The 7,878-nt window shown below is 49.2% G+C and overlaps 1 long non-coding RNA gene across 1 annotated transcript; it reads right to left on the minus strand.

Moving 5' to 3' along the window:
* Positions 1-4,499: 4,499 nt before the first annotated feature.
* LOC110259169 lies at positions 4,500-7,674 on the minus strand. The gene is made up of 3 exons (XR_002341358.1): positions 7,044-7,674; positions 5,937-6,028; positions 4,500-5,184 (listed from the first exon to the last, which is right to left on the minus strand). It is a non-coding gene; the product is annotated as an uncharacterized LOC110259169 (long non-coding RNA).
* Positions 7,675-7,878: the final 204 nt, after the last annotated feature.

The raw sequence follows: 7,878 nt of genomic DNA on the forward strand, positions 1-7,878 counted from the left end.
TGAAGTCAAAGAAAGCCACACCCACACATATAGCCAAACCTATGAAAACCAAAGACAAAAACAAAAAACAAAACACAAAAACAAGCAAATAAACGAAACCTTCAAACACTAACTGAGAGATAACACCTACTTGCAGTGGAAAACAATTTGAATGACAGTGATTTTTTTTTTTTTAATCAGAAACCATGGAGGAGGGTAGCACTACCTTTTCAAGTTCTGAAAGAAATGTTAACGCAAATTGCTATGTCCAGCAAAAATATCATTCAGAAATAAAGAGGAAATCTAGACATTAGCAAAGGAAGAAAAATTAAGAGAATTTATCACTAACAGAACTACCCTAAAAATTGGCTAACAGAAGATGTTTGAAGAGAAAAGGAACAGTAACAGAGGAAACTCTGGAACATCAGAAAAGAAGAAAGACCATGGTAAAATCAAAAATATGAGGAAATGAAATAGCCTTTCTCCTCACAAGTCATCTAAATCGTGTTTGACAGGTGCAACAAAAAGTATAACACTATCCGAAGTGGTTCTAAATTCATGTAGAGGAAACATTCAAGATAATTAGACGATAAATAAGTTAAAGAAATGCAAGTTAGCCGTACTTTATTAGACTTGGTAAAACACGGACACCAGTAGACTTTGATAAGTTATGTGTAAGCTGAGTATGAGGGTTCTCCAGAAAAACAGAAGACCTATAAATTAAAGCCCATGTATCTATATCGCAGGTCTGGAGCGGAGGAGAGAGGCTTGAGACCCTCGGGTGAGACCGCAGGGGCGGGCGGGCGGGCCGCGGGGAGGCCGGGCCCCTCACGGGGAAGGGGGAGCGGAGCCGGACTGCCGTCCTCTCTGACGTCACCGTACCTCCAAGTGCTCCCTAGAGGGAAGGCTTTGGTTATGTCATGGAAAAAAAGGGCTCAGAAATCACAGCGAGCCGAACCCACGAGGCCGTGCTCTCTGGAGTGGGAGCCCCTCGCTGGTCTCGCGCTGGGCCCGGCTGCGGTGCTTTGGGCGGGAAGCCTGAGAACACTGCACCCCGCTGCTCCCGCTAAGCTCCAGACCGAAATTCAGTGGCTCCATGCAGGGGATTCCAGTGATGAAAATGAAACCTGAAAGAGGGCTGATAACCTTGTCCATTTCTATGGTTGTTGTCGTTTGTTCCTGAGAGTCGGCCTCCCTCTGCTTGTACATAAAGTGACACTCTTGTCACTCAGCAGGTGACCCGCGGAGGCTGTGTGGAGAAGAAAAAAGGCGTCGACGCTCAAAAAGTGTTTGTGACCATGGCATGCCTTTCAAAGTGCAAAGGAGCCCTTCCAGCCTTCCTCTTTCTTCCAGGTAACAGATGTGCGTGGCTACTTGGAATAACGTCCTTAAAGGGACAAAGGCACTAACTGGGGCCCCATGGACAGGGCAGGCCGAGTCCAAGGGGCAGCCTGTCCCCACCATCCCTGGAGACAACCATCTTCCCTGGTGCCTGGTCTATCTGGCACACGTTTCCTTTGGAAAAAGTAATACAGATATGTGTGTATTTAAATTCTCTCTTCTCACACAAAGAGCAGCGTACATCCACACTCTTTTGCCCCTTGTCATTGTCACTTAACAGTATATCCTGAGACTCAGGCCATAGCAGTGCATAGAGATTTTCTGGGGTTTTGGCAGCTACATAGCTCCCCATTCTGGGGGTGTCCTGGAGTTCTCTCCAGGTCTCCCATGGCTGGGCTGAGCTTATTCCAGTACTTGGCTATTACCAAGAAAACCTCAGTGATAACCGCACAGGTATCTCTGCAGGCTTACAAGGACCAAGCCTCAAATGCTGGCTTTAACCCTCGGGATGCGGGGCGGGGTGGGGGTGGGGGGGCGTGTGTGCGTGTGTGTGCGCGCACGCGCGCAGGGGAAGGAAATTCGATGTGACTCATGAGAGGTGATTTAACGTCTCTCTGAAATAGACGGTCTTCTCTACTGGGAAAAAAAAACAAAAAACAAAAAAACCAAAACCTTGATAATCCACTCTGGGTGTGAAAAGCTTGGCTGCCAAGTCTTGAAGGGAGTCAGAGAAACAAAGATGTTGAAATGACTTCGTCTAAGAAAAAACCCAATCTTACGGTGGGAAGACAGGGGACAGGAACGATGTGAGGACAGAGAGAGGCACCCAGAGCCGGGGCGGGGGCCGCGTGTGCTGCCAAGGCTGTCCGCACAGCACCTTGCTTCGCTCCGCCCTCAGGACGGGCCGCTGCCCAGCCACGAGGACACAGGCCTGTGCTCAAAACCAGGGACGGAATGGTGACAGTGCGAGAGATACGAAAAGGCAACGTTTAGAGGAATCAGGTGAGCCAACAACAGCAGGCAGAGGACAGAACACCTGGAGTTTTACGGACCTTCCAGGATGGCTCTGAAGCTTGAGATAAGTTTTCTGAGCAAAGGCCATGTTCAGTCTCAAAGAACAGGGTAACCTCAGCTGCCGTCTGGATCTCAGCAGAAAAGCTGCCTACAGCCACATACTATAAGCTACATGCCGTCTGTGTCCTAAAAATTCTCATCCAACAACACAGAACCGCCTCCATGCCTCAGAGTCTCTTTGGGGGACTCCCACAGGGTTTTACAGGATGAGGGGGGCTTGGATGGACGTGGGGACAGACACTGGACAATGCCGCTCCCCAGAGGACACAACTCACAGACAGAGTTTGACGATGCAATCAACGTCTGGTTCTGGAGAGAATTTCATGAGCTCATGCTGGGGCAAAAACCTGTGCTATTAATATGATCACACCTAGAAAATAACCTTTTGTATAACCAGATTTCTACTTACTGTCATAGTCCATTGTGTGTCTCGAAAGTCACATTTGTGTGATATGTGACTAGAGAAGAAGCACATACACTTACACACAAACCCTTAAACAGTGTAACTCCAAAGAGGTGTTTGCCACTTCCTTATCTTGCCTGTAGGGGTCTGATTTTATTTCACAAAATTCGGTTCATGATTTTATCAACGAGAGGCAAAGGCGGGTGTGGGAAAGGAACGAAAGGGATGCTCTGATTACTGAGGAAATTACTGCACAAGGCATTTTGTGAAAATAAATCAGACCCAGAGGGAGGAACGAAAGTGGCTGTCAGTACTGCTAACCAAGCAGAAGCCCCCTGTGTCGGTGAGCTTGCTGCCTTAAAAACCTCTCTAGGACGCAGTGGTTTAAACAAGGCTCATTTACAGCGGTTCAGGGCCCTGTGGTCAGCAGTGCTGATGGGCCTCCACTGCCTCTGCTGATCCCCTCAGGCTCAAGCCCATGTCACAGTCAGAGGGCCCTCAGCTGTGGGGCTGTGGGTTGAAAAGTGGCCCTGAAATATCAGGTCCTGACCCCTGAAACCTGTAAATGTTACCTTATATGGAAAAATGTCTCTGTGGCTGACAAAATGAAGGATCTTGGGGCAACCGTCCTGGAGAGAACCTGGTCCCAGTCACCCTAGTCTCTGCCTCGCCTCACGGCCCCCAGGACCAGCCTGTTCCTTATGCAGCCAGAGAGGCCTTCTCAAAACACACCCGGGATCCTGCCAGGCCTCTGCCCTCCACATGCGCCTGGCACTCCGTGGCACTTTAGACCACGTCCGAACTCGGGATCGGCCGAATGTCAGCCCCAGGAACCTCCTTGGCCACCCAGAGCTACTCCCATCCACACCTCGTCACCACCACGCTCGTCTCACTCTGCTTGCCTGAGCGGCCCTGGAATACCTCCCTCTGCAGGATCCCCCGCTCTGGGAGGGGAGGCCTTTCACGTCTCGCTCACCTGTGTGTCTCGAGGACCGCAGAGACCCAACTTTCAATGAAAGGATGGCCGCAGTTAGGGGATATACCCAAGGAAAGTCCTTGGTCACTGAAGAGTGTTAGGACTTGACGCCATCAAGATTGTCACTGAAAGCTTTAGACTGGCTTTTTCTTACTTGATAGGGGGAAATTCTGTATTCACCCTGGACCCTCTCAATGCCTCCAGGTCCTGTAAGAAAGAAGGAGACTGCAGGAAGCAGTATCAGGCCCTCAACCCCAGCCTCATCGTTTTCCAGGGGCTTCCCAATGCCTCTGGGGAACAAGGACCTAATTGCAGTTGCTGGGCTGGAACAAATGGGGTTGTTCCCTTAAAACAGCTCCACCTTATTCGCTTGCTGGTTTGGGGGTTGAAGGGCTTGCTGTGCAGCTGAGGTCAGTGTCACAGGGGCTGCATATCCCCTGGAGGCTCACCTGGCCTGACAGTGACACTGTGAGGCCAGTGCCACACCTCTCACCCATCATGACTTAAGCCACCCCAAAGCCTGCTCTTTCTCTCCCTCCCTCCCTCTCCCTGTCTCCCCTCCTCTCTCCCCTTCTATCTCACCCTCTCCCTCCCTCTCTCCCTCCCTCTCTCCCTCCCTCTCTCCCTCCCCCTCCCTCTCCCTCTCTCCCTCCCCTTCTATCTTACCCTCTCCCTTCCTCTCTCTCCCCTCCCTCTCTCCCTCCCTCCCTCCCTCTCCCTCCCTCTCTCTCCCTCTTTCTCAGCCTTCTCTCCTAACAAACACTTTACTCACTATTTTTGAATTCTTTCTTCAAAGCAGAAAAAGAGCCAGAGCCCTTACTGCCAGCTTCTAGCCCCTAGTGGTCTAATGGCTGGGAAGGTCCACCTGTTATGTTACAGTGAGTTTTTCTTCTCTCGGACCTTCTTCTGTGCTGGGTTCATCAGCGAACAAAGAAATAGTTTGCCCAATGAAATCTACATCCTAGTGGGCAGATGGGGATGTAAAGAGAACACTGGGGTTTATCAAGGTAACAAACTAGGCAGCGTGTGACCTTAGTCTTGGAGAAAAGAAACTATAAAGCGCACTTGAATGACGCCTAAACGAATTTCAACCAATGCAATTTTACCGACACAAATTCAAACTATATAAGATTTTTGATAAGGAAAATCAGAACAATATTTTAATAGATTTATTTATATTTATATCTATATGCACATGTAAACTTTAAATTTTAATACTTAATGGATCTACTTATTTTAATGTTTATCGATGAAAGTTTCTGAACACACGCGACGGTAGAAGGGCCGTGGGCCCGTGCGCATCACCCATACTCACCACGCATGAGCATTTGGCCGCAGTGGTTTCACTATCCTCACCTTTCCTTTTGCTGGAGTAACTTCCAAGGAAATCCCAAACGTTGTGTTATTTCACCTGCAAAAACATCCGTTGCATTTCAAACCAAAAAGGACATTTTCTTCCTTAACCGTAATGGCGTTTCCAACCTGTGAAGATTTACCGTCGTCTCTTACTATCGGCTTGTGCTCAGTTCAAGTTCACACTTTCCACACTGTCTGAACAGGAAATGCTACTTCACACTGGTTTTATGCCTGTCAGGACCCAGCATGGTCCACACACGGCATTTGTCGCTCTGCCTCGTCAGCGTGTCCTCACCACAGGCCTCAGCCCTCTCTCCCCACTTTGCGTGTGTGGCTGTCCCGTCCCTGACACTCTGGTTACCAAGTCATTCCCCCCACAGATCTCCCAGCTCCCATCCGGCTTCCTCGGGCTGCCGAACCACTAGTCCGGTCATATGTCGTCTCCAAGTCAGCTCTAGATGCTCCGTTACATGCAGCGTGTTTTCTTTTCAAGAATGTTTAAATAACTAAATAGGAGTTTTTGGGGGTTTTTTTTTTTTTTTTTTTTCAGAATAAGCTAATGAAACTTGTGCAGACTAATTCTGTGTCACCTTGGCCAGTCAGGTGATGGCCAGATATTTAGTCAAATATTACCCTAGATTTTTCTGGGAGGGTCTCTTTTAGGTGTGATTAACATTTAAATCAGCAGGCAGAGCAAAGCAGATAATCCTACCCAGACAGAAGGGCCTCATTCAATCTGTTAAAGACCTCAGAAGAACAAGCCTGACCCCGAGGAGAAAGAATTCGGACAGCGCACTGCCTCCAGACCTGAACTTCAACGTCGCCTCTTCCTGGGTCTCCAGCCTGCCGGTCTAACCGATTTTGGACGTGCCAGCCTCCACAGCCACACAAACCAGTTCCTGAAAACAGAGGGGAAGAGTGGCATTGCTATGGTTGTGGTGTAGGCCAGCAGCTGTAGCTCTGATTCAACCCCCCTAGCCTGGGAACTGCCATGCGCCACAGGTGCGGCCCTAAAAAGCCAATAAAAAAAAGGAAAAACAAAAAACAGAGGGAAGAGGATGAGGGAGAGAGAGAACAGAGACAGAGAAGATGTGGATATAGACAGACAGACGCATATACACCCGCTTTGCCGTTTCCCTGCAGACCCTTGACAAATACGGGACTTGTAAAAGGAAATTTAAGGGAGAATGTTTAAACGAATACAGCTTCCCCAAATAGGAAAAGGACAATACGAAACATCAAATCACTAAAAGTATTGCTAAGAGTGTTGAAGTTGTGCTTGCCCCCACTTTTGGGGGTGAATTTGGGAGACGAACTTTTGTTCTCAGATGGAAAAGAGAGTAAATGGTTGAGCGTTGGGGCCATGTTTTCCTATTTAAAGGTCATTTAAGGAGTTTCCCCTGTGGCACAGTGAGCTAAGACTCCAACTGCAACGGCTCAGGTTGCTGCGGAGGCAAGCGTTCAATCCCCAGCCCAGTGTAGCCAGTGAAAGGATCCAGGATTTCCACAGCTGCAGCTTGGATTCAATCCCTGGCCCAGGAACTTCCATATGCCACAAGTACGGCCGTTAAAAAAAAATCATTTAATATTAATTTTGTTCTAGAACCTTAAAAACTAACACATTTACTCTTATTATAGCTTCACTCAACCTCCACTTTTACACTTTTTTTAAGAGGCAACAATGTGTTCTTTAAAATTGCCGTGATGGTACCTGCTTCCAAGGTTGCAAGGAATGCTGGTGATCAGCACTCTGGCCCTTTCCCCCGCTCCCCCACCCCCGCCATCGTCACCATAATCTGCTTTGCTCTGGACCCAGCAGAGCTCATGTGGAAGAGGATGCACTCCCTTCCAGTGAGTCCATAAATTTGCATTTTCCTTTTTTGAAAATGGAACCCATTCCCAGGCCACACTTACTTTATTTCCAGCTGATGCGGCCCGTCTTCCCCCAAAGCTCGTTCTTTTCTTTCCCCAGAGGTACCAGCTCCAGCAGCATTAGTCACGGCCCTCTGGGTGTGTGCAGTGGAGCAGAATAGCTCAAATGAGGTGCGTGCATTAGGGAGAAAGCAAGGACTTGAGAGCAATGCAGGGGCAGCCGGGGCCAGCCCAGCCCCACCGCGTTTCCAGCCCATAAGGGGCCTCTGCCTAACACCCGAAATCACCAGCCACCACTCCAGCGCCTGTCACAACACATGGTCAGTCTGGTGCCTGCCTGGCAGCTGGGCGACCTTGGGGAAACCTCTTAACCTCTTCAGGCTCCGTTTATTAACCTATAAAAGAGGCATAATATGACTTCCAGGCTCTGTGGGCACCCACGCTCATGAGTGTGAATGGAGCCAGCTAGCAAAGAGCTTAAAGGAGCTCAAGGGAGACTGGACTATGGCTGGATGGCGTGTGTCTCCAGCCTTGCAGATTCCACGCATTTCCATATACCTGAGCCTCACTTTGTCCGTGTCACATGGGCTGTGGAGGTCAAGTCCACCTGAAAATGGGCGGCTACCGGAGTTCCCATTGTGGCTGAGTGGAAACGAACCCAACTAGTATCCATGAGGACACAGGTTTGACCCCTGGCCTCGATCAGTGGGTTAAAGATCCAGCGTTGTCTTGAGCTATGGTGTAAGTCGCAGACACAGCTCAGATCCCGAGTTGCTGTGGCTGCGGTGTAGGCCTGTAGCTACAGCTCCAACTCGACCCCTAGGCTGGGAACTTCTGCATGCCATCATGAGTGCAGTCCTTAAAAGCAAAAAAAAAA

The sequence above is a fragment of the Sus scrofa genome, unplaced genomic scaffold (genome assembly GCF_000003025.6).
Source record: "Sus scrofa isolate TJ Tabasco breed Duroc unplaced genomic scaffold, Sscrofa11.1 Contig944, whole genome shotgun sequence".
In the NCBI taxonomy this organism is placed as follows: Eukaryota; Metazoa; Chordata; class Mammalia; order Artiodactyla; family Suidae; genus Sus; species Sus scrofa.